The sequence below is a fragment of the Empidonax traillii genome, unplaced genomic scaffold (assembly GCF_003031625.1).
Source record: "Empidonax traillii isolate 1590-97213 ecotype Southwest subspecies unplaced genomic scaffold, ASM303162v1 scaffold1:size7828297, whole genome shotgun sequence".
Taxonomy (NCBI): Eukaryota; Metazoa; Chordata; class Aves; order Passeriformes; family Tyrannidae; genus Empidonax; species Empidonax traillii.
In genome coordinates this window covers 1071261-1084949 of record NW_020955194.1, presented here as the reverse complement: position 1 = coordinate 1084949, position 13689 = coordinate 1071261, and the positions used below count along the sequence as shown (strand labels likewise).

The following is a 13689-nucleotide window of genomic DNA, read 5'->3' as shown; positions in this document are numbered from 1 at the left end:
ACAGCTGCTTCCATTTTTTCAGGTGGAAAAGAGCCTGTTGTCAAAAAGCTCCTGCACAGAAAGCAAAGGAAGGAAGATCATCACCTGAGCAGTACTGTAGGGTGATGAAACCTCCACCTGCAACAGGTACAGCATCTCTCTAAACATCGACAATGAAATCCCGAGCCTTCGTTTTTTGATTTCTCCAGAGGAGGAATGTTTGGAGGGTTCTCCAGGAAGGAGGAAACCCTTTGAGAGCATCGAGGTGAGACCAGCCCATCCCAACCCAGGTCTCTGCACCAGCTCACAGACTGCCCAGCTTTTGCAAAAGAAAACACTCTGGGCTGTGCAATGGGGAGCAATAAATAAGGCAAAAAGGAGAGGAAAGAGCAATTATGAGAAACAACTTCCAAATGATCACATCTTGACGTATTTATTTACACTGCTTTTCAAAAATTCCTCTGGCCACCTTCTTAATCCCAAAGATTCTGAAATATGCAGCAGAATTGTTATTTTCCCTGGACTGGGATACATTCACCATCCACAGGTCATCATTTGGGAACCCTTTTACAATTAAGTCTTTATTAAAACCTTTCAGGATAAATAGCGGGTAAACTTAGAACAGGTTCCCTCCAGGTTTTACCAATACAAACACAAGTGCTGTGTGTCCTGAGGGACAAGTGATTTGTTGCCAATAATTTAGCAGTATGCTCCTCACAAAAATATTCTCCCTCATTCCTTATTAAGCTCCATATCCCAGGTGTCTGTGTTCATGCACACTCCTACAGTGAACAGGTGAGAAACTGGGAAATCTGTTTATTTGGGATTTTTTTTTTCCCTTTTAAACAAAGATGCTTTTTAAAATTAATTCATTCTGAAAAAAAAAAAAAAAAAGACAATACCTTGTCCTTTAATACATTAACTCTGCAGGAAAACAAATGGTTCCACAGAACATTAGCAGCAATCAAAGGGCAAACAATCTATAGTTAATCAAGGTAAACATTACAGATGACATAAGTCTGCTTTTGCTTACAGTAAATGAATGTATACAGATATCTACTTGGGTAAATGGGCTTCACGAAAGTTGGGTTTGTTTTGTTGTTGCCTTTTTTTTTTTTTTTTTTTTCCCGGAGAAAACTCGTAAAACTTGCAAATTACAAATAGATACCTTTATGTCCCACTGTGTAGTCGCTCATAAACTTTGTGTACATTTACTGTAGGATTGCCACTGATTATTACTGACCTAATGCAAGCCAAATATTTCTTTGAAGCAACCTCATGAGGAATATTTTAAGTAGTTACTAACCAATCACAGATGGAATTAAATAAAGTCATTACTTGAAAGTCCTGCTCCCGTGCAAGGTGTACTTTCCTCACAACATGCTCAATCCAACCATGCTGGCCCCCTTTCTGGACGCTCTTTTCCTGCATTGTTCTAGCCCAGCAGTCATTCTGCATATTGACATTTCTGTGCAAATAAACACGCTTAGAAATGAGGTTCCTTGGCATTTCCTGAACTTCAGAGTGTTTTCAAGTGCACTTCCTAATGCCTTTTACACTTGAGAAAGACTCGTGTAATTTTAAAGAAGAAATATGAATTTTCATGGCATGAACCCGTGCTTTGTGGAGGAGATAGATTTTGCAGTGTGCTGCTGTTATAGAGAGGGTCATATGCTTGCTATTATGCTGTGAGCAAGTCACTGTGAATCAAAGTGTCTCCTAAACCAAGAAAGTACTGCACAACAAGCTCAGTAATAACAGAACAGGGTTCAAAGAGCTGCGAGCATTAAATAACATGGTAAGATGGAGATGGCCAAATACGTAAGATGCATGTTTAGAATGTTTAAGAAACTTTCAGCCTGGTTTAATTACTTATCAAAGACATATTAATGCTGCTTTGCAAAAGGTCTTTATCTTGCTGAAAATTAAGATTTTCAATAAATTTTTGTTGCCCTCAGGCTGGATCATTACAGTAAAAGTGCATTGATCAAGGAGTATAATGATTCTCTTCCCCCACACCTGACATTTCTACCATTTCATTTTTAGTAGGTTTTTCTTTGATTTTCTCAATTATTAGCTTGTTTTATACCTGTGAGAGTATATGACAGAAGAGATGCAGACTTAGGGCTATTCAGCATAGCTCTATCAACCTGTTTTTATACCAACATAAAATTGGTATAAGACAGTGATAAACCAGGCCTGTAACAGCTAGTCCTTCAAATCTCAAGAAAGCAGAGTTCATTCTGGTTTTTTTTGGGTAGACTTAGCTACTGCATAGTTGCTCTCATAGTTTCTTTTTGTTTCATAATTAAGCTCACTGTTCTGTTTTGCTAGTCCCTCACATCTTGTGAAAGCCCATGTGATATCCAGTGTACAGAAGCCTGAATGTGCTTAGTTTTGAGAATATTCATCAGACTGGGGGATTTGGGTTTGCAGATTCCCTGTCAGAGGTATCTCACAGCTGTGGCTTGCTGAGCTCAAATGCTCACATTTGTTCATCACAGAGAAGGAAACAAGACTGAATTGATATGTGTAGCACGAGAAGTAAGTTTTTATAAGCCAGATGCAGAGAGACAGTTCTGGCTTCTGGGATGTGTGTGGGGACAGAAAGGATACCTCCTGTCGTGTCGGGGTTTGACGACTGCCACCACAGCGAGTCAGACTTTTTTCACAGGACTGTTTAGACATCCAGGCAGCCTTTACTGATAGAGCTGCAGTTTCGTGATAGCTGTCACATACATTTTGTTTTCAGCTGGCTTCATGTGTTTTAAAATCAATCCACAGCCCTTGCCATAAGGAGACATTTGTTCCTCAAGAGGAGAAAGATGTGCCGAGCAATGTGGGAAGAGGGACACGGTGAACACTTTTGGAGGGGCTCCCAAGGATGCAATCTCACAGCTAGAGCTCATGATTTCCTCTTCCAGAGTATCTCTAGCCATCTGCGTCCTACCTATGTGCTGTGGTCCCATGTTCCTGTCCTGCCTGCCCCCTCCCACCAGGGTGGGTGGGCCCTTGCCTGCCTACACAGCAGGCAGTGAAGTGCATTTCTGTCAGCGCAGCTGGAAATGAGGACTGCAAAGAAGCATCAGGCTCTCTGCAAAGGCAGCTCCTGCAGCTCCTGGAGCTGGACAGAACAGCTGTGGGTGATGGGACCAGGAAGAACATTAAGCTACCCCTGAGATTCATCTTGGGGCTATGGTCTCGCATCTCACTGAGTCCTGCCACATGCTCCTGCCCCATTCCCCTTGGGATGGCTCTGGTGTTCAGAGAGCCCTGGGGCAAATCAGTTCAGAGAATTGACCCAGTGGAAATCCAACACTGCATATAAATAAATATGCAAATATAAGAACAGTTTAGCGCCAAATAGGTCAACCTGTCAAGTGAGACGGCTCACCCTAAGGCCACGCAACTTCCAAAGCCAGCATGAGGAGAAGGAGGGCACCTGCAGCTGGGATGAAGGGGCAGGGGAGAAGGAGCAGGACCTTTCTTTTCAGTGGAAGGTGGGCACTGACTTGGCAGAGCTACTTTTAGTATGAAGGCACCCCCTCCAGTTCTGTGACACCAGTGGTTTGGATGGAAGGGGGTTTAACTGGGGGCAAAATTTGTAGAGGCAAATTTTAGCTCCTGGAGGTTCATCCACCAGGGCTGATTTACTGATTAGTGGAGGGAAATACACTTCTCTGGGCAAGTGATAAGGATGCCCCTATCTCAGCTGTGACCATGAAAGGAGCCCAGAGACATCTACAACTACCTGAAAGGAGGTCGTAGTGAGGTGGGGTCTCTTCTGCTGTGCCTCAGGGGAAAGAGTAAGAGAGTGTGGCCCTTAGTTACACCAGGGGAGATTCAGATTAGATTTAAAAAAAAAAAATTCACTAGAAGAGTGGTTATAGGCATTGGAATAAGTTTTACAGGGAGTCACCATCACTGGAAGTGTTCAAGAGCCTTTTATTGTGACAAACCACTAGGCCCAGTAACAGTAGACACGGATCTTTGGCAGGAAATTATGCTACGTGTTTTAAATCTATTTTATACTAAACATGGGTATTTTCAGTCTAATGCTAGGTAGAGAGAAATCCCCCCGAAGGTTTTCCTAAATGGATAGGGTCTTGATAATTTAAGAAAAGCAAAAATAAAATTTCCAAGCCTGTCATACTAAAAATAAAATTGAAATAAAGAAACAAACCTTCTCAACTATTCTCCAAAGAAATTGTTATATTTTTAATAAAGATGCTGAAAATGTTGTGTGTCTGTGTGCATCAGAGGAAATAGGAAATGAGCTCCATGACTGGTAACATTTGGAGAGCAAGAAATGTGGCAGCTTTGTTTCTGCTTTATGAAATTCTTAGGTTTCGGCAATCATGCGTATTGTGCATGTGGTCAGTCAATTGAGTAATTTTTGACTCATCATTTTAATCAGTGAAAAGCTCATCACCTGTCCTATATGCTAAAATATTGATAAATAAGATATGTGGACATTAGTTACTATTAATGTATAAGACATTGCTATATCAATGAATTCCCTCTGTGCAGAAGGAATTTGTATAATTAAGATCATTTATTTGTAAAAAGAGTGAGTGTTTGAAGTTGCAAGTGGTATGTATCACAACATAAGAAATTATTTTAAAAATCTACACTGAAGGGAAAGAAAGAGGAAAGGATACATTTTCCTACACAGGCAAGATATTGGAACCATGGAGCTTTTCAAAATTCTTGAAAAGGCACTCATATAAAATGTTTTGTTTATTCAAGATTTGTTATTCAACATAAGTATAAAGACTGACAAGAATGTTAGGTAAGCAGTTCAGTGAAACTTGCGGGACACAGCATCATCTTATTTACTTTGTTTTAAATGTCTGCTCAATACCAAAGACCTTTGCTTTATTTAAAGTTCTGATGGATAATTCAGGGCAAGCAATTTAGTCCTCTCCTGTCTTCATTTTCTCACACTGATCTCTGTGTTGAAGGATACTGGGATGAAGTATTGGAAATATTAACTGTTTGATTATCCCTTTCTGAGCATCACTGCTCTTGCCTCAGGACAGCACAGAAGAGAAATGACAAATACACAAAATTGCCCAGATTTCTTTGATCCCGCTTTGGAAAAAAAAAAAAAATTGTTAGCTAAAAGGTGTTGCTCACTGACACACCAACACTAGGGGTGAAATTCTCATCCCATTAAAGACAACATGGCTTTTACCATCACCCTTGATAGAGTTGGTTTCATTTGCTTTTGATAGGATTTTGCACACTGCCTCATTTCAAACTACATCTATTATGTGTTTCACTAATATCTGAACTTGCAAGGAGAAAACATCTCCTTGGGATGAAGGTTATACATGAAGAAGGTGATGAGGAGCAGCCATTTTACCCAGAAAGCTGAAGTATGACAGTCTGGCTTAAAATTTATAACAGAAGTAAAATAGCAGCCCAAACTGTGGACCTTATTTTGCCTCTAAAATATACATCTTTGTTCTATGCCTTGGTTGCCATAGAGGTATCAGATGTTTAAAATGTTGCCCAAGAAGAAACAGGCACTTTATTGCTACTCCCTGCTTCTGTTTTTTTCCCCAAGCTGCAGCAATCAAACGAACAAGGAAAGTCATTTGTACAAGGTGGAGTAGATATCTGTTAACATGCCTGCTGATTTTATGGTGGAGTAGAAGGAACAGAGCTTTTACCGCTCACAGAAGAACACTCTTAAACTTGCATTTATTTACATAGCATCTATGGCATTTAGCCGACTGAAGAGAATTGATTAGCAAGAAGGCTGTTAAACAGCAGTCCTATAGCAGGCACTGCACTGAGGATTAGAGGTTTATTTCACTAATTGGTGCCCTCCTGTAGTCTTTATGAGTCAATTCTAAAAAATAAAGGAGCACTCCAAACTGTGTTTAGAATAAAAGCAGAGTGATGCTTTTCATTGCACAGAAATCCCGTAGCTGAGCTCTTTTAGAAATGAGTTTAGGATTTTTCCAGCCAAATTATTCCCCTCTGGTGAAGTCTTGCTTGCAGCACTGCATCCTTACTTACGCTGCTTAACCCTACAGAGCATGGCATGCTGGAAAACAGACCTGTGGCAGCCAGGGGAGGCGTGCTGTTGTCTTAATTGTCCACCACAGCTGCCTGGGATGCGGGAGCCACGCACCTCTGTGAGAGCAGAGCCCTCACAGGGGCTGGGCTCGTGTACCAGCCAGCAGCAGCACCACACACAAGGCAGGCACAGCTTCTACCTCACAGAGACACCACCCCAGGGGCTCATTATAATGTTATCTCTGCACAAGCACGGTGTGTGCACCTACAGGCTGGAATAACGCCGTGGGGTTGTGGTGCCAGCTGCAGGGTGGGATCCAAGGAGCTCCAGGACACCTGCTAAGGACCAGGCACCTCTTGCAGACAAACCAAACTTGCACAGGGAAACTAAAGAGAGAGAGATGCTTCAGTGTGTTCCCCGTTATGTTTAAAAGAATGTTTTATCACGGGAAGCAGAAGTAAAGCTCTCACCTCAGTGGTTTAAAAGGCAGCCTGAAAGAAGGAGATGTGCACGCTGAACCCTGCAGAGCAGTGTTGGTACTAACACAGTGGGCTAAAGGGCTACCTGGCTCCAGCTGGCTCCTGGAGGTTTCCAGGGCATGGAGAGCACCACTAGAGGGCTCACAAAGTATTTAAAGGGTTATTATTACAAGTGGCACATGAAAAATATTTTCATTTTACTTTCTGTTCCTCCATTTGTATACGCAATGTACTTCAGAACTGAACCTGCTAAAACATGCCTTTATTTTAAAGTCAACTTCATGGACTCTCACAGGCTCATCTCCATATGGGGACACCAGCACCTTTTGACCTCTCCTGTGTAAACAGGCCTTTCCTGGGAAACAATTTTGGTCTGATAATGCTGCAGTTATTAACCAGAGGCAGCTATTCAGCAAAGCAACACTTGCCACCACCAGTGCTTCCAGAGGAAGGAATGAGCTCAGAGCATCAGGTACAGCAAGATTGTGTATTGTGAATTGTGTATATTAGTGCTTCAGAAAAAAAAAACCAAAAACAAACAAAAAACCTCCCAAATCAAACAAAAAACCCCTCCAACCAATAACCCATAACCTTCTTGCCCTTCCTCTTCTTATGAATTCTGGGATAACAGACTGTCAAGCATATGAAGATTTTGGGATATTGCTCATGGGGCCAGGAAGTTGGCCATCTCTACAATTAGATATGAAAACTATTTGTGGCATCTAATAAATAATGCTAACTACCCCTAAAACAACATTTCCTCTCAAGAATCAAGATCTACCTTTGTCATTTGGGGAGAATACAAAACTAGTATAACAGGTTTTCTTTTTTGTCTTAGCCCTGAGGACCTTGTTACAACATTTGGTGTTGAGAGTAGAAATGTTCTAATATATAGCCCCAAACTAAAAAATGTGAAGGCAATAATCACAGGAGTATTTCAACGTTAACTGAAATGAATTTCCTTTTTATTTTCTACCATTTCTTTTCCCTTTCCTCTCTGAAAGAGGCTGCCAAGGGAATTGTTATGATTACTCTGCATGTTTTGCAGATGGTTGGCTGCTGCACAGGGTTCTCAGGAGAGGTCAACATCCTATAGCGTCCAGCTTGGATGCTGCCCTCCACACCAGCTGAGCTCTGGAAGTCCTTAGTCAGCAAAGCTTTTGCTGACATGCCTAATTGCAGTCTCTGGGACATGTCACCTCCTCAAAGCCCAGAATGAAGCCCTTTCCTGAGCTGGGGCTTGATTTTACTCTCCTATTAAACCTGATGGAAGTAATCCGCTCGCCAGGAATGGAAGCTGAATGAATATTAAATTCTTTTAATATTTATATATAGATACATATGTACACAGATAATACACATATGCACATAAAAAGTGTAACTTTGATGTGTTCAGAAGCCATGTTCAAGGATGTTTGATGTTTCAACTAAACCTCAAAAGTTTTTTTGTCAGAGATACTTGAGACAAGGATATTGTTTGTATCATGCCATTACTGTGAGGATAGGAATCTTTTCTGCCTCTTGGCTTTGCTATAAGGCATTCAGTCCAGCTGTTTGGAGAGATCATGATGGTGGGCTGGAGGGAGCAAACAGGCTGTGCGTTTATTTAATATGTAGGTTTTTGGTACAAAATTGATAAATCCACCTTTCTGGTACGTTTCTACAGTGAAGTGGAAGAGAAAAGGGGGCAGTACTCACATAATGCTGTAACTTGTAGGGTCCCCTGCTTTCTGTATATAGTAATGTAGACACACTCTATTTAGTCCTTTTCCATGGTAGGTTAAAGATCAAATTAGTAATAGGAACTTTCCCAAAGGCTCTGTTTCATTAGGATACTCATCTCCACTCCTCCTTTTAAAGAATGAAGATGATACAACAAATCCAGGCTTTCAGACCCAAAGAGAGGCAGAGGATCAGTTGCCACAGGTTGTCTTGGGGCCAACCAGCCCACATGACTGACAGGACCTGGGTTGAGAACAAGCATTCATGCTTGTACTGAGATTTTGCTGCTGCCTGGAATAGCATCAACTCCAGCTGCCCAGACCTTGGAGAAGGCCTCCGTGGCTTTATTCTTACGGGCAGACAAAGAATTCTCTGCCACTCCAGGCCTACAGGAGACCAGAGCATCAATCCATTCTCCCCCACATGCACATTGAAAGAAAACTCCTGGAAACCTGTCTTCATTACCGCAGTATCATCCTTCAGGACAGGAACATGTTTCCCTGACAGAGGGACAAATGCATGGAGGTGATAACATTGAGTAAACATGCTGAGATTGCAAAGCCACCTTGAGTAAAAACTGGATTTTCACATCCTTAAGGTAGTTAGAGCCTCTGCCCTCATTAACTGAACTGCACCCACACAGGCAGTCCCTGCAAATGTAGCTCTGTACAAGTCTGAGTTTCAGATTTATTGTTTAAAATTATTTTGAAGCCAGTGACTTGTAACATATCTGCCCAACTATGTCAACAAGTCATGGTTCTTATAATTTGGGGTTATATGAATATTAGATTTCTAAAAGGCAAATTTATGCTAAAACTGATGGATTTGCTATAGTTTATTTCAAGTTTTTTGTGTTTTTTTTTTTTTTCCACAAAGATGCATACCACTGTTTAAGTATGATGAGGTTATATAAGACAACAAAAGCAAAGAAGTTGCAAACTAAGACTGATGATACATTCCCAACCCATGCTGTTGTGCCTGGTTATTGCAGGACTGCCAACCAGCTCATGAGAATTACATACTGCAAACAGAGCTCTGTGTGTGTGTGTGTGGGAAATCATTGTTTTGAGTTCACTTTACTTTCTCTGACTTTATTGGCATGTTTGAGTCATATCTCCTTTTTATGCTTTGAACTTATAGAACCTGCAAACTCGAATACAAACCTTCTGATGGATCAGGGAGAACAAGGCTAATATTCCCTTCAGACTCCTATCTAAAGGACAACCACCATCTTAATCATAGAATCATAGAATGGTTTGGGTTAGAATGAACCTTAAAGGTCATCTTGTTCCAAGCCCCATTCCATGGGCAGGGACACATTCCACTAGACCAGGTTGCTCCAAGCCCTGTCCAGCCTGGCCTTGAGCACTTCCAGGGATGGGGCAGCCACAGCTTCTGTGGGCAGCCTCTTCCAGTGCTTCACAGTAAAGAATTTCTCCCTAACACCTAATCCAAATCTACCCCATTTCTGTTTAAAGCTGTTATCCCTTACCCTATCCCTACGTGCCATTGTGGAAAGAATTGTTCTGGTTTTTACCCCAAAAACACGCTGTTCTTGCTTCTCTTTGCGAATCATTCTTGACCATCATCGTTATTTCCAGAAGAGACATCAGCCAATCTTGTTCCTTTTTTTTGATGGCATATTAGAAAAAGAGGGGCTTGAATAGCAGGAGGAGGGAGCTGTTACACACAGTGACTGCAGGTTTCTGCTGGCCTCTGTTTTTACTCTTTCCTAGAGTTCAAAAGCAAACATGCCTTTCCATTCTCTTACTGGATATGAGTACAGTTGCAATCCCAGAGCGGTGGTATCTAGAGAGGAGTTTAATAATTTTTGCTCTCTCATTTTACACTCTTGTGCCCTTAACCCAATTTAGGTGGTCAAAGCACTCTGGGCCAGTGATTTCTGTCCGCTCAATACGTGTACAGTCCCTAACACTAGAGAGTCCCACTCCAATGAAAACATTAAGTGCATCTCTGATACAAATGCTAAATAATTGATCACAGATCCCTAAATCATACAATGCAATGTAATTTCTTCTACCTGATTTTGTTACACTGTTATTTATATCAGTGTCTGGTATCGATAAAAGAAATTTGTAATGAAGTCCCAGAGATGCTTTGATTTAATGTGGTTACAGGGGCTATCATTGCAAGTGGGAACAAATAGCTCTAATGGATTTTCTAGTACCTTGTTTTCATCATCCATAATAGACTTTCATCTGTGCTGGTCGGAACTGTGGGATGTCCGTGTGTTCTGCACCCAGACTTTAACAGATCTATATTTTATGGCCCTACAGTAAAAGTAATTGCAGGTTTTATAATGCCTGTGTACTGTTCCGACTGAAAGCAGTCCATTTAGAGACTTCTGGAAAGTTGAGGTGTTTCAGTTGCAAATGCATGAGCTGAGACAGTCTCCAGTCGTGCAGCCTCCTTTTAATGAGGGCACATTCCAGAGATCTCTCTTTTCCTTTCCCGATACCAAAAGAGACGCAATTTTTGAACACGTGGCCTTTAAGCTGAAAGGAACCTGTCCCTGAGTTTTATCAGTTCAGAGGAAGTGCAGAAACGTGGAGGCTGGTACAGAAGATGCTGGCAGCTGGAACCGCCCATGAGGGCACTGTGCCAGCGTGGCTGCTCCTCACCCTCTTCCCAAATCAGACCCTTCGGCTGCAGCTCACACTTGACAAAACTCAAGAATCGATTTTGAATCGCTGTCTGACCTCAAATTAGCTTTTGAAAGCCGTGCAACCGTTCTTGGCAATCTCACCATAGGAAAGCAGGAACTAAGGCAAGCAGAGAAAAACAAAATCACTTCCTTTCTCGAGTAATTATACTGTCTACCTAACATTCGAGGGTTCTGCCAAACCTTCATACCTACACAGCCCTCCACAGGGCTGCCTCCTGCCCCCATGGCAACAGCCAACCCTGCAGCAAGAATCTGGCTCGAGGAGCAGGAGAAGGTAACAGGGGAATGGGGCTTTTTAAAGGCACAAATGCCCTCTAAATGCCAGTTCTGTTATTTGCACCTCTCAAGACCGAGAATAACTCGGTCTGAGTGTTAACAGTGCCTTTTTACTGCATTTGATGAATGGATTAATCCTGTTATTATCAGAATAATTAATCTTGCTTGGCACACCAGGCAAAAAAAAAAAATCCAATATGCTGGATTCCACAGACATGGCAGTACTTCATAATATTTTGTTATCTTTTCAATGTATAATTAATAAGGAGATCAGGGAATCCAGGAGAATCAGCCAGCATTAAAATAAGCAGAAAACAGAAAGTTACAGCATGTGGAGTTGAGTGTCAGCTATTTCAATGACAGTATCAATTGAAAGAAAATTCCCCAACTAAGAGACAGGCAAGATCCAGCTGCAGATGGCTACAACACAGATGCCACTTGCTAAATTACCTGAAACTATTTTTGTCATAACATGAATTATTTGTTCTCAGTAATTAGTTTAATTTTAAAATGTCATTGTTTTCACAATACGCTCCTTGACTGGACTGCTCCAGATGTAGGAATGGGAGAGAAAATGATAGCCAGTCTATACTTGGCATCATCAGGCTCCCAAAAGCAGCCGTCCTGCATGAAAACTTATGCATGGCCAAGTAGGAAAATAAAAAAGCTTTAGTCTCATGGGTAGGCAGTTAGAGAATCCCTGTACTAATCATGTCACTTTTTTCATTTTCAGAATGGCTCCCCAAAATTACAGACTTTTCCTTGACCCAAACAATACACATTCTTCTTCCAGCTCTAGAAAACCATGTGAATCAAACAGTTATTTCCAAACAGGATATTTCTTGGCTTAAAAATTAACCTCACCTCCTAAAACACACACACACACACACACACACACACACACACACACACACACACACACACACATTACCTCTTTACATCCTTTTCCCCCCCATGTTAAATGCTCATTCTGAGGCTGCACAGGTGACCATACAATATTTGTTACATGCCTGGTTCACCTTGCTGCTTGGAAAGTAAGAAGTAACAACATCCTTGGAGATCCTACATGGATCAGTGGGGATTGACTCTGCTGCAACCTTCATGTGGCCAGGAAACCACTGACCTGCTGTGGTTCAGAAGTTGTCTCAGCAGGACAGGCACCAGTTCATATTTTGTTGAGTGACAGCAAAACTTTTATTCATATCTTTAGGGGGGGAAAACAGTGGCACTTCAGAAGGAGCTGTTAAATTACACCTTCACTTTGCAACATCCCCAGCTGAATGTACCACAGAGCAATTCTGTGTCACTCCAAATTGCTCATGAGGAGCTGGTGTGCTGGTACATACACCTGATTACGGGGCTTTGGGGAATTAACTCCTACATATCACTGAATCAATTCCCAAACAAATGTGTGAACTCACCCTGATGAAGAGAAATAGTCTGCTTCTATAGCTTTTTGCAGCTGGCACACGGGAGGAACAAACTAAAATACAGCTCCAGAAAGTATGTTTGTGAGCACCAGGTCACACTCAGTCTAATGGAGCATAGAGTAGGGGATGGGAAGGATTGGGGAAAATGTGGTGCTGTGGATAATCATGCCATAATACATAATAATGGCCAAGGTAGAGTGACAGAATTGGAACAAACCAGTGTGGAGTCTGGAGGTGGGGAAGGGGACCACAGGCTTGCTGAACCAGATGTTCTCAAACAGATGTGTGTCCCCTGGCCAAGCTGCAGGCACGTGGCAGCAAAGCTTCCTCATCTGCCTCTAGCCTTGCCTCCAGGCTGGGCAGATCCCTATTCTAGAGGAGCAAGAATTGTCTTCAGCATTTTATACAGGAGTGAGAGGAAGGCAAAAAAAGAGCTCCATGATTTTCTAAAGGACTTGCAAGGTTGGTTCATCACAAGGTTGGCCCCATGCTCTGTTTAAAGGCACTGCTATTACAAAGCATTAGGATTTTATTTTCTTCAGTGGAGCCTACCACTGTCACAGTCACCTACCAGACACTGGGGCAGGGCAGTCCTGGCCAAGTTTCTGCTCGCCTGGCTTGCACACACAGACAGGTCTCTTATCTTCCAAGGAACTATCTAAGGGACTTCAGTGAGAAGAATTTGTCTGTGTTGTTAATCAGAGGAAAAAAGAACAATCAGATACTCATTTGTGGTCACCTGGTGTGGCCTCACAGACTTCAGCTGAACAACTTTATGCAACAACATCAGCAGAAACAAGGTCTTGTCCCTTGAACACCTGAAGGAAGGTGGGAGGAGGACTGTAAAGGAGAAAACCATAATCACAGCAAAAGAAAAATGTTTACTTTGAAGTTCTGTGTGTTCTTGGGTAAATGTGAAGGGGTGGATGCAAAAATGGATCCTTTAACACCTCCTTTTGCCTACTAACCAAACCCCTAATACATTATTTCTGTTTCTCTTGAATGTTCTGACATGGTATGGCATGCTTCACCCAGTTTTAGGTGCCACTGACACCAGCAGCTCCTACAACTCTCTCTCACACAGAA

The 13689-nt window shown here is 42.0% G+C and overlaps 1 long non-coding RNA gene across 1 annotated transcript in view; it reads left to right on the top strand.

Moving 5' to 3' along the window:
• LOC114055580 overlaps positions 1–13689 on the top strand; it is a 28802-nt gene that overhangs the window by 13701 nt on the left and 1412 nt on the right. Inside the window, exon 2 of the long non-coding RNA XR_003570774.1 lies at positions 6785–6961. This is a non-coding gene — a long non-coding RNA (uncharacterized LOC114055580). The remainder of the gene's footprint in view (positions 1–6784; positions 6962–13689) is intronic.